The sequence below is a fragment of the Macrotis lagotis genome, chromosome 2 (genome assembly GCF_037893015.1).
Source record: "Macrotis lagotis isolate mMagLag1 chromosome 2, bilby.v1.9.chrom.fasta, whole genome shotgun sequence".
Lineage (NCBI taxonomy): Eukaryota > Metazoa > Chordata > Mammalia > Peramelemorphia > Peramelidae > Macrotis > Macrotis lagotis.
The window spans coordinates 247,161,068-247,173,886 of record NC_133659.1 but is presented as its reverse complement, the minus strand read 5'-3'; the positions used below and the strand labels follow the sequence as shown (position 1 = coordinate 247,173,886).

The 12,819-nt window shown below is 35.4% G+C and overlaps 1 pseudogene; it reads left to right on the top strand.

The window, feature by feature from the left end:
• Positions 1-11,195: 11,195 nt before the first annotated feature.
• LOC141511555 (gamma-secretase subunit APH-1B pseudogene) lies at positions 11,196-12,297 on the top strand (annotated as a pseudogene).
• Positions 12,298-12,819: the final 522 nt, after the last annotated feature.

Here is a 12,819-nt window from a genome sequence, read left to right as displayed (position 1 = left end):
TAGTGACTTCTGGAAGGTCATACAACCATTTATAACTAGAAGTGGGACTTGGACCCAGGTCCCCACAGTTGTAATGCCAATTCTCTACCTCTCAAATACTATCAAAAAGATGAAAAAGAAAGTTTAAGTCTGAAACCTAGGTGTCAACAAGTTTCTGTACACCTTCAAGGCCCTTTTTCATATATCCAATTTCTATGAGAAAATCATTATGGACATTAAAGAAGTAAGGTGTTTACTTAACCTACAATCCATCATTAAGGTCCTCTTTTCACTTATGTTAGTATTTTATAATATTCCTTTGAGATCTGGGCAAGATTGTAAATGGAACATTTCACACGCTGAAAAAAGATTTCCTTTATTGAACAAAGGCATACGTAAGAGATTTCTAAAAAACTTATTTGTCAGTTTTTAAAGTCTCAGAATAATAACATTATATTTTTAAAAAGTAACATCAATTAAGCTATGCTTTAAATAATAAAAAACAACAAATCTTTTTAGAGAGACTGTGAATTCTTAGGATAGGTTTGAAGGTTAATAAAGAAAAATAATCAATTAAAATGGAAATGGTTTCCACATGCACGTTAATTAATGAACTACTAAGTCACTGGAATGATTGCTTTCTTTGCTCATTTATATAGTATTTCCTTTATTGAAATAAGGTCTCAAACTACCAAGTTCCTATTTACAGAAAGAGAGAAAAACCATCACACTTTTTATTCCAAACATTTAAATAACCCTTGTGAGGGGTCAGTTGCTAGCTGACTACTCAGATATCAGTCTGTCCATGCTCCAGTTATGATGTATATAGTACTAGTTTCAAAGGTTTTTGAAGAGTTCATTATGGTATTTATATATGGGAGAGACCATCTCCCAAGTGCCTTATCCTTGTTCTTGATGAAATGAACAATTTTTAAAAAAAGATCATTTTTCAAGTTTAGTAACTTTTACCCATTAAATGCATGAATCTTTCAACACACTGGCTATGTTTTAGTCTTAGTAGAGGTGCCAGTAAGAGCTACCAAATTACTTCTGAAGATTAGGCAGCTCTCCTAAAGTAACAACTTTAGTGAGCAGGCTCCAAGCCCTGCTAACATTTCATTACGGTCCATTAAATACTATTTCATTTCAATACATTCAACCAAGTTGTCTACAGCCTTTTTCTAGGAAAGATTTTAATGTTTACAGGAGATAATAGAGTGGGTGATATAAAAGGGTACTAAGTTTATAATCAGGAGATATGAATTCAGGACTATAAATTCCTTAAGGGTGGAGACTATGTCCAAACTATTTCTACAGCCATAGAGCCTAAAACAGCATTATGTGTCCAGTAGGACCTCAGTTAATTGCAATAAGTATCCAAGATGTGCCAGAGATGGTATAATGTAGGTACCAGGAGGTACAAAGGTAAAAACAAAGCAATTTTTGTCTTCAAGGCAAAATTACATGTTCATGGAGAATATAGTGGTGGCAGAGAACAAATATGCAATTAAATATGAAACATCTACAAGCAATATATAGAACAATGAGAGAGAGCTGACAACTTGGGGTAGGGTTTAGGGATAGCTCTAAATGATAGTAAGAGTCTCCATCTTCTCAAATATTTGGTCTTGCCAAGTTTCAGAATATGTTTCCTCTCTCATCAAGTTTCATTTTTCCTTCTGTGTGTCTGTTGGGTGTTGGCCCTTAGCACATGGTTCCTTGTAGTTTTATATATATATATATATATATATATATATATATATATATATATATATATATATATATGGCTCTAGTCCTTCTAAAGTCTGAGTCTCCATGTGAAATTTTCCAAATTCATTTGTATATATGTACATACATGTACATGTGTAAATGTGTGTGAAAGAGATACAGATTAAGGCAGAGAGAAAAAGAGAAATTTTTATCTTAAAGAACAAACCAAAAGGTCAGTTCGAGTTTGTCAATTTGATCATTGATATCATTTCAACTCAAAGAGAGAGAGGTGGGTTAGGGGTTGTAGGTCAATATAGAAAAATTATAGGACATGAAGCCTTGGATTCAAATTCTTTCATCCATACTTAATGTCTTTGTGATAAACTGTCAAGTCATTTGATTTCTCTGGAATTCCATTTCCTCATCGAAAAATTGAAGGAAATAGGTGAGAAAATAAATTGAAAAAGTTGATTTAGGACTCTAGATGACCTTTGAGGTCCTCCTAACTATAATTTTGTGCCCTTTTGATCATATGTGGATCTATACCTTCTTCAAAGAACTCACATATTGCCCATGGAAAAAGAAAAAGAACAAGCTCTTCTGGTAACTTAAATAGACATGACTGCTGGAGTTAAAAATGTTTATTTTTGTAGAAATCCTGAGTTTGCCCTTGGGCAAATCACTGCACAGTAACCTCAAACCTGAGATGTATATCATAACTGGGGAACTATTATTATTGTTATTTTGTCAATGTCCAAATGGAAGAAGGTCCTTAAAAAGACCCCCAAGATTATTTTTTGCTATTAATTTTGTGCTGAATGGATTAAGCCTCCATACTGCAAATCTACTATGTGGTATTCATAATAATTCAGCAAAATTTGGCTTAAGTTTCCACATAGTGCAAAAAATATTTGTGATTCTGACTACAGGATATAGTTTAATATAAAATCAATTCAGCTGCTTCATCAGTTTTGTTAATTAGGTGCAGAATTAAGTATTAGAGGGATGAGTTATATTTAGGAAAATATGTATTACTTTAAAGTATTTTCTTGAAAATTTAGATCTGCTTTTTTTTAAATCAACCACATTTTTCCAGAAGATATATGGTATAGTGAAAAGAGCACTAGTTTTGGAATCAGGAAGATTTGAGTTCACATCATTCCCCTGATATTTAGGTGATTTAGGGGAATCCAATCTCAGACACTTGATTCTTGCTAGCTGTGTATGACCGTGTGCAAGTCATTTAGCACTGATTTCCACCTTCAGTTGTCCTGATTCATATCTGGCCACTGGACCCAGATGATTCTGGAGGAGAAAGTGAGTCTGGTGACTTATCACAACAACCCCTCACTCAAATCTAAGTCATGTACTTTCATGGTTTCACCTCGCTGATGTCATGGTCTTTTTCTTTGAGAATGAAGGACAAAAATCATCATTATCATCATCATCATCATCATCATCACAATGCTTGGTACGTAAGAAATGATGAATAAAAGTTTTTTTGACTAGTATGCCGTCAAACAAATCATTTGACTTCTATTGTGATACTAATTTGCAAAATGGGGTTTACTTCATCACAGGCTTTGGTAAGAATCAAATGAAATTTGCATTTAAAATATAAAGTCCGATATTTACAACAACTAACAGCAACAATAAGTTAACCAGTGTTGTGAACTGTCCAGTGAGGAATTTAGTATGAGTGGTTTAATATAATATTATGAATGGGCAGACAGCAGGACTTTTCAAGTCAAAGAGAAATAGCATATTTTTAAATATTAGAAATAAACTTAGAGTGAACAAAATTTCTTCAAACTAATTTTAATTCTTTCCAAGGAGAAATTAGCTATTTTATTACTTTTTTATGTGCCAATTAAACTCCATCTTAGTTTTAATATTGGATCTTACATTTATCATGTTGTATGGAACTCAAAATCCTAGAGTTTTTTTTAAAAATGGATTACTTTTATATTACAAAACATATTGCATTAGTGTATCACACATTGGTAGTTATTCATGCAGATAAAAAGCAGAGAACTTGGCTATATATTTCCACTTATGGTAAATATAATATTTATCTAATATTGCAATCACTCACTGGATAGTAGAAAGGATCCAAAAGGCTGTGAGTATACTGCAACATAATGAAGAACTGCATGAGGGATATGGCAAAAAACCAAATATCATTAGTTACACGAATGATTGAAGAAAGAGGTGGCTGAGATTGCAGAAATTTTTATTGGTTGCAATGTCATGAGATCTTCAGGAAGGATCCCAGCAAATCGGGGCATCTTCTGTGGAGAAATTTTGGGACAATATCAATAATAGTATCTCTGACTTAGACCGTGTAGATGAGTCTCAAAATATCCTACCAGAAAAAGTACAGACATTGATAAAATAACAGATTTTCTGAATTATCAGAGTAAATATATAAGCAGTTTTCAAATTTCAAAGGTAAGGATAGTTATGATAAATAAACAAAGCTATCTAAAAAGAAAATTAATTAAAAATACTCAGGATTGCTGGAACTTTCAAATTTATTAACAAATCACTTTGATAAAAGTTACATAAGAAAAAAATTGAGTTGCAGTCTTCTCCTTCCATTGAACCTTTTCTCCTTTCTGATTAAGACATTCATGTAATACAACAAATAAAATTTTATCTACTATGCAAAGTGCTAGAGGAGCTGGCAAGATATAAATAAGACAAAGTCCTTACTCTCAAGGATTTTATAGTCTAGCTGGGGAAATGAGGGTGACACTAGCACATCTAAAGACATACTATTACAAAACAATATAATTAAAGCTTTGACAAAATGGAATGTGAGAATCAAGGTTACAATGACTATTTCCTCTTGGAAATCACATGGTATAACAGAAGGGGAAACACCACAATACTTGCCCCCTGAAAACAGATTGCTTATTCTATCTCAAAGTAGGTCATTTTCCTCATTTTAAAACTTATCTCCTTAAATAATCTAGATTCTTAAAGGCTTGACCATGTAATGTGGTATGGTCTCTAGTACAAAGTCCTTAATGATGAAAATTGTTGAATGAGCTATGGAAAAACAGAAACATTAAATGATGCAAGGTTTGTATAACTGTGAGCTTGTGTCACCATTCCAAAAAAAAAGAATTTGGAATTATACCTAGAAAGTCATTAAACTGTGCATAGCACTTTCTTCTAGGCCTATTCCCCAAGGATATAAGATGACTCGTGTACAAAAATATTTAGAGCAGACTTTTTTTAATTGAAATTAAAGGAGGTATTCATAATTTTGGGAATTGATGGACAAATGAAAGTCTATGAATTCAAAAAATATTATTGGACCATAAGAAATGATGAAAGAGATGGTTTCAGAGAAACCTGATAATATTTGTATGATCTAATGCAGAGTGAAGTGATCAGAAGCAATAGAGCATATAAAATTATAACACTGTAAAAAATAGCTTTCAAAGAATTAAGAACAATGATCAGTCATAATACTAAAAGACTAAAAGTGAAGCATGCAACTTATCTCCTCATGGAGAGGAAATGGACTCAACTTCTGCACAGTGATTATTTACTTTGGGCAGAGCACTACCACCACAGCTGGAGTCATTCTATTTTCTTATTTCCATTCTGGCCTTTGCTGGTAGAAAGCACAGATACAGTAAACCAACATGTAGAAAGTGGTAGAAGATGGGGAACTAACTTCTAGTCCCTATCAAAAGCAAGGAAAACTTCTTTTATTCACTTAATTCTCACAACCCACTCCCTCCCTTTTCAGGGAGGGTCTCTACAAAAGGAATTTTATTTAACTTGGCAGAAAGAATGTCTTTGAGTCTTACTCTTTACACTCTCCTAAGTCTTTCCTTCCTAAAGTATGAACACATCATTCATTTGAACCTCAAAATAGCATTGCTCAAAAGCAAGTAAAAACAGTACTGCTGTTATTCAATTGTCTCCATGACCCTAAATGGGATTTTCTTGGCAGAGATCTTGAAGTGATGTGCAGTTTCCATCTTCAGCACTTGCACTGATGGGGAAACTGAGGCAAACAGGGTTACGTGACTTGCCCAGGGTCATATAGCTGTATATGTCTGAGGCCACATCTGAACTCAGGTAGATGAGTCTTCTAGACACCATGGCTGGCACACTACTGCACAGCCTAGTTGTCCCCAGTGAATGACAATCAAATAGAAACACTCAAATGTCAATAATTACTACAAAGGCTCCAAGTCCAGACACAGTCTCCAAATATTATTTGTCATTGTCTCACAAACAGATGTCTTTTAACTTGTCAGTCCAGGAAGTGGGGGCTCCAGACAGCAAAAACTTGCATTATATGACAGCCCTGGTTAAATCTATTTCCAATGCAACGTATGTTTGTGTGGGTTGAATAAGTGCTTTTTTCTTGTATATATTTTTCCCAAGGGATGACAGATTTAAGACTGATGACTCTGGAGACTACATAGTTCAACCCTCTAATTTTTAGATAAAGAAAACAGACTTAAAGAAGTTAAATGATTTTTTACAGTATAGGATGTGAAACAAATGACAAAGACTGAATTTAAATGAGGTTCTCTGATTTCAGGCAGTTCATAAACATGTATTAAGAGACTATTATGGATCTAGAAGTGTGTTGAGAGCTAAGGATATTAAAAAGTTCTCTCTGGAAACTCACAGTCTAATGGAAGATATCATAACATGATAATACCTAATATTTATTTAGTACTTACTATGTGCTTGGTCCTATGCTAAATACTTTATAATTAATATTTCCATTAGATCCTTACTATGTTAATTATATTATCTTCATTTTACAGATGTGTAAACTGAGGTAGGGGTTATTTAACTTGTCCTGCTTCACCTGGTAGTAAATGTTTGAAACTGGATTTGAATTCAGGACTCTCCAGACTCTAGACTCAGCATTCTACACATTGCATTAGCTAGTAGCCTTAAAAAGCATCTTTGAACAAGTGATACAAAGGATACACTATACTTAATCAAGAGAGGAAAGATTTTGGAATTAAGAGGATTCCAAATTCATTACCCTTTCCGTTTTAGCATGTTGCCTTTCCAAAGAGTTTTAGAACTTTTTAGTAGTTTTAGCTGACTATAATAAACTGTGTTTATGTTAATTTTTTTGTTTTTGGTCTCTAATGCTGCCGTTAAAGTTTTTCAACATTTTGTTTAATGATGCAGTGGATTGGCCTGGAGGTTTAGGAAACCTGAGGAGTTGTAAGAAATTCTCAGTTCAATGCACTCCACTAATTGGTCCTCAAGTAAAGTAAAAGAATATAGAAAACATAACACAGTTCTCAAGGGATGTTTAATTTTATGTCATCCAGGAAAGCCACTCAACTGATAAATATTCAGGAACCTCAACTCTGAGTATTGGCTTCCCCTCACGTTTTGTATATATGAACTCAGACCTCTCCCCCCATCTATCTATATGCTTGAGTCTAGTAATTTTCATTTTTATATTCTGGTGCCAGCAGGGATCTCAAAATATTGCCACTCCACCAAGCTCATTATTTGAAAAAACATGGCTATATGCTAGGGCAGTCAAAATATGGAGTTTAACTCTCTCTGTTCTATTCCCTTTTGTCCTTCTGGGTCCTTCAGATATTGACCTTGAGCCTTTCAATTAAAGTTTGTGGATGCTGAAAGGTATATCATATGGTTTGAGGGAGCACATTTCTTTTGCCACTCTGACTTGTCATTTTGGCTTATATATTCCCTCCTGAGGGCTTGGAAGCTCAACCATTCTGAAAAAGGTGAGAGTGGTTAAGAATGAAAGAGAGCCACAATTGTAGCCTTGGTCCTTAATTAGGTGTTACTAAGATGGGAAATCCTTCATAGCTGAGACTTCCTATAAATATCTTCTTCCTCTCTCTTTTCTTATTGCCCTTGCCTCTCACATTTTTTTCTCTCATGTGAACCACACACATGCAGACACATACATATATATGTATTTATAAAATCTCATTTTTCTCTTTCCAAAATAAATGATGTGTGCAGGAAAACATGCGTTCCTCTCTTCCCTGACTCCATTCCTCCCATCCCTCAAATTAGGCATGAAACAGCCAGCATTCTGTTGATAGATTTCAATGATTTCAATAAACACATCCCAGTTGCTTTACACTGTGACTGGGTAGAAACTAATACAAATCATCTTTAAAGCAAGTAGGGGAGACTCCCAGATTTCAAAACAGTGAAAGATTTATAGTCAGTGTATCTGGATCCTGAATTGGTGATGAGCAGCACCAACAAGCTACAGAGTGACAGTGAGTCTACTCCTGAGCAAACCCTTGTTTGACTAGTGACTAATAAGAATGGTGATAAAAGGGATTAATTTTAGGTAGAAAAATTACTTGGACTTTGTATTGCATCACTGGAGTTGTGTTACATTCCAGAGAGAACTGTTCCTTCTTCCAGAAAAGATCTTACCTCTTTTGGCCAAGATTATAGAAAATGACAGAAAGTTTTAACCAAGAGAACAAAAGGAAAAAATAAGGAAGTTAAGTGATTAAAAGACAAATGTTCAATTAAGGTAAGGAGAGGCATATCCTGAACTTTTTATAGATAGTAGGATGGAACTGACAAAAATAATTAAATTTTCCAATAGCATGATTTGCAGAAGGAGTCAAAGTCTATGTGCTTCAAATCTATGGTGAATAGGTAGTTTGCATATCACTAAAAAAGGTAGGAAGATTAAATGGAGAAAAGCTGGATTTGGAATCAACAGGAATGGGTTGGAATTTAGAAAATGCCACTTGGTTCCAATGTCATCTTATGTAATTTCCTTAGATTTTCTACATCTCAGTTTCCTCATCTATGAAAAGAGAGGGCTTGATAAGGTAATTTCTAAAGTTATTTTTGTTTTGAACTCTAACTCTATGATCTTTGGAAGAGATGTTTGTTTTTTAAGCTTTCTGTTTAGTTTCCTGTGTTCTTTCATAAACCTTCTTTTCCTTTAATATTTTTTTTACTCAGTGCTTATAAGTAAAGCTAGTGTCATTACACTGGATGATGTAGTATTTATTTCATACTCATTGGGTGGGGTCTAACAGCTGTAGAAGCCAAAAATCTAGCAAAATATGTCAGGGCCATTTTCATAATTATAGACCAAAAAACAAAATTTACATTAACATGCATATCCTTTAATGAATTTGTAAATCTTTAAAAAATTATAAAACTTTATTAATGAAAAATAACTAAGCATTGTAAAGGAAGCATGGTCTTACTTTGAATTGTTCGTGTGGAAGGATTTTTCAAACTGTTAAAGTAAGGAACAATAATTACATTTTGAAACAGTAGCCAAAGGTACTCTAAAATAAGTTTCAAACATTGGTTTTCAGTATAAACAGGAGACCAGGTTCAGTTTCAAAATTTCTGTCACTTTTAATGCCATTTTAAAAAAATAGACAGTGGGCTGTTCCAGACATCTTCATAATTTTTTCCAGTACTTAAAAATTGTTCACTAGCATCTTTTAAAATGCACTGTTTAATTTACTCCATTATAGTATTAAATGTTTAGTTATTATGAATGGGTAAATGTTTTAATACTGATATCATCTTTTACAAGAACTTAATGACACTAGAAAAAGTTTCTACCATGAAATTATATGGGAAGTTATCCCAAGTGACTTTTTTTCCCAAATGAATAGCAGCTTTGGAGAAAATAAGATTTTAAAATATGGCTCATGGGTTCTTAAAGAAAGTAAAAAATAAATAATGATCCATTTGATTCATGTCCTGTGATTCATCTGATTACTGATATCAGAGTTAGAACTAGGAGCAATAGGTCTCCCTTAACAATGAGAACTGTTCAAAACGAGTAGGGGAACTTTTGGTCCCAAGAGGGTAGAGTGAGGAAGGAATCCTCTGAAGCCCTTCCAAGTTTCTCTACAAACTAGAAAACTCTCTCAGACTTGAGCTAGGAGCAGAGAAGCAGTTTACCTTACCAGACTTAAAAGAAAAGTCTGTCTCACTGGGGTGGGAAGAGAGTGAGGTCCAAAATCAGTAGCATCGACATCATCATCATCATCAACAACAGCAGCAGCAGCAGACATTCAGCAAGATTTTCAGAATGAGGAAATCTACCAGTGGGGGCCCACCCTCCTGAAAACCAGCAGCCCCCTAATAAAATGAGCAGACTTTGCAGCACAGCAAGATCCCACTAAAGCAGCCCCACCCTCTGCACAGGTTACCAGTACTTGGATCACAGTACTAAAGTCTTGTCCTAGGGCTAGTCAATAATAAGACCCCCCACCCCTGGGGTCTATCAGCAGAGAGCTCTGTTTCCATAGCAAGACAACTGCAAGGCTTCACCCCTTGGACAGACCATCAACATCTCTCCACCAAGGTCAGCCACCAGAAAGACTGTCTTACTATAATAACCCAATTGGAAGAATCTACCTATATGGAGCAGACCACCAGCAGCTAAAAACTCAACAACTGGGGGGAAGTCAAGAGAGAGGCCCTAGATCCTGATACAAGCCAGAAAGGAAGCCTACCCTCCAGAATAAAGCATGTAGCTGAGCCCTGAAGCCCAATGAAGGCCAGGAGTAAGATCCACAAAGCTAGCAAAAAAGCTTGAGATAGTGAAGGCCAGAGCCAAACTCTCACATAAAAGCAATACTATCAAAGTGGCTACATATGAAACCTCAAAGAAAAATGTAATTTGGTCTCATGGACAAAACGAATTCCTAGAAGATCTGAAAAATTATTTAAAAAAACAAATTAGAGAAATAAAATTAGGAAAATTACATGAGAATATTGTAAGAGAATCATGGTAAAGAGTCAGTAGCAAGGGAAAAGATATATAAAAATTTGCTGCGGCAAATCACTACCTAAAAAATTGAACTGATCAAATGGAAAAATAAATACAAAATCTCACTGAAGAAAATAAAACTTTAAAAATTAGAATTGAACAAGTGGAAACCAAAAACTCTATGCCATATGAAGGCACACAAAAAAAAATTAAAGTAAAAAAGTAGAAGAACATGTGAATTTGCTCATTGGAAAACAAATGGTCCAGAAGAGATAATATCAGAATTATTGTTATTATCTGAAAACCAGGTCAAGAAGAGATAATATCAGAATTATTGTAAGAAATTATCAAAGAAAACTGCCTTTTCCTTTAGAGCCAGAAGGTATAGTAGAAATTGAAAGAACCCATCAGTCACTGTCTCAAAGAAATCAGAATATTATGATGTTGCAGGAACCAAATTCCAGAGGTCACAGATTAAAGAAAATGTATTGCAAGCAATCAAAAGAAAATCAATTCAAATATCATAGAGCTATAGTCAGGATTACACAGAAATCTTAGAATATTATATACTGGACAGCAAAGGAATTAGGATTATAATAAAGAATCACCTACCCAGTAAAAGTAAATGTAATTTTTTAGGAGAGAAACTAGATATTTAAGAAAATAGAGTCCCCCTCCTCCCCCGCCCCCGCCGCAGCGCGTCGCTCCGGGGTTTTGCTGCTCAGAGCCGCCGCGGCCCCGGGCCGCCATGAAGGCCGCCGTGTTCCTCGGCTGCACCTGCATTGCCTTCGGGCCGGCCCTCAATGTCTATGTCTTCACCATAGCGTCCGACCCGCTACGCATCATCTTCCTCATCACCGGAGCTTTCTTCTGGTTGGTGTCTCTGCTGCTCTCCTCCCTCATTTGGTTCGTTGCAGTAACCCCTAGTAGAACCAAAGATGAATCAGTGCAGAGAGGTTTGCTTATCTTTGGAGTATTATGCTCAGTCATAATCCAAGAGGTCTTCTGGTTTGCATATTATAAACTTTTAAAAAAAGCTAAAAAGGGTTTGCTGATCATAAGCCAAGAGGAGACATCACCAATTTCTATAAGACAGCTGGCCTATGTATCTGGCTTAGGTTTTGGAATTATGAGTGGAGTATTTTCCCTTGTCAATATCCTGTATGATTCCTTGGGACCAGGAATAGTGGGTATACATGAAGATCCTCCTCAGTTCTTCCTTGCATCAGCTTTCATAACTCTAGTTATGGTTTTGCTGCATGTCTTCTGGGGAGTTGTGTTTTTCGATGCGTGTGAGACTAAAAACTGGTGGGCACTAGTCGTGGTCATCATGAGCCATCTGCTGGTGTCAGGTCTGACCTTCCTGAATCCCTATTATAAGGCAAGTTTAGTAGCATCATATGTTATCATGCTGCTCATGGGTATCTGGGCATTCTTCACTGCTGGTGGCTCTTGTCGAAATTTGAAACGATGCCTGTTGTGCCGAGAGAAGGACTTCCTTTTTTCCAACCAGCGTGCCAGATGACATCTGAGAATTGGGACCTCCCTGAACAGCTTTCTGTGTTTTTAGAGGAAGCACAACTGTGCCTTTTTCTAAAATTCTTTTTCTGGTTGATTTTAGAAGGAAAAAAATGCTAACTAGATACGTGATTCTCATTTAATAAGGCTTCTGTCCAGCAGCTGTCTGAAATGTATACATAAATGATAACTCCCTGGGGCAAGTCCAAGAATATATGAAAGGAATGTGTAGCTGTGTCTTTATACATTCAGTAGGGTTAAATTAATACATGAAGAATATGCTGCTTGCTGAACCTACATCTTTTTTAGTTATGGATCCACAAAAAGTTAAAGGGCTATTCATTTCTGTGGTTCTTTTTGTGTGTGTCATTAAAGCACATCCCTTTTAGGTTTAGTTTAATTAGTGGCTTATAAGACAGAATAGATACTGATTCTAAATGCTTTTTAGTCAAAATAAGATGTTTATTAATAGTTATGTTTTTGAAGTTTTTTCCCATCCAGAATTAATGTTTAGAGATTTAAAAAATTATCTTTGAAATGTTGGAAAGTAACTGTAATTGAAATTAGGATAACTATCCTTTTTTTTTAGGTTTTTTTTTTTTTTGCAGGGCAGGTGGGGTTGAGTGGCTTGCCCAGGGCCACACGGCTAGGTAGTTGTTGGGTGTCTGAGACCGGATTTGAACCCAGGTGCTCCTGACTCCAGGGCCGGTGCTTGATCCACTGTGCCACCTAGCCGCCCCAAAAGATCTTTTTAAAAAAAAAATTTCTAATATATTTTGTCCCAACCTGATGTATTTATTTTTAAATTCTCTCCCTTTCTCCCTCCCCTTCTGCCAGTTGAGAAGGCAAGCAAT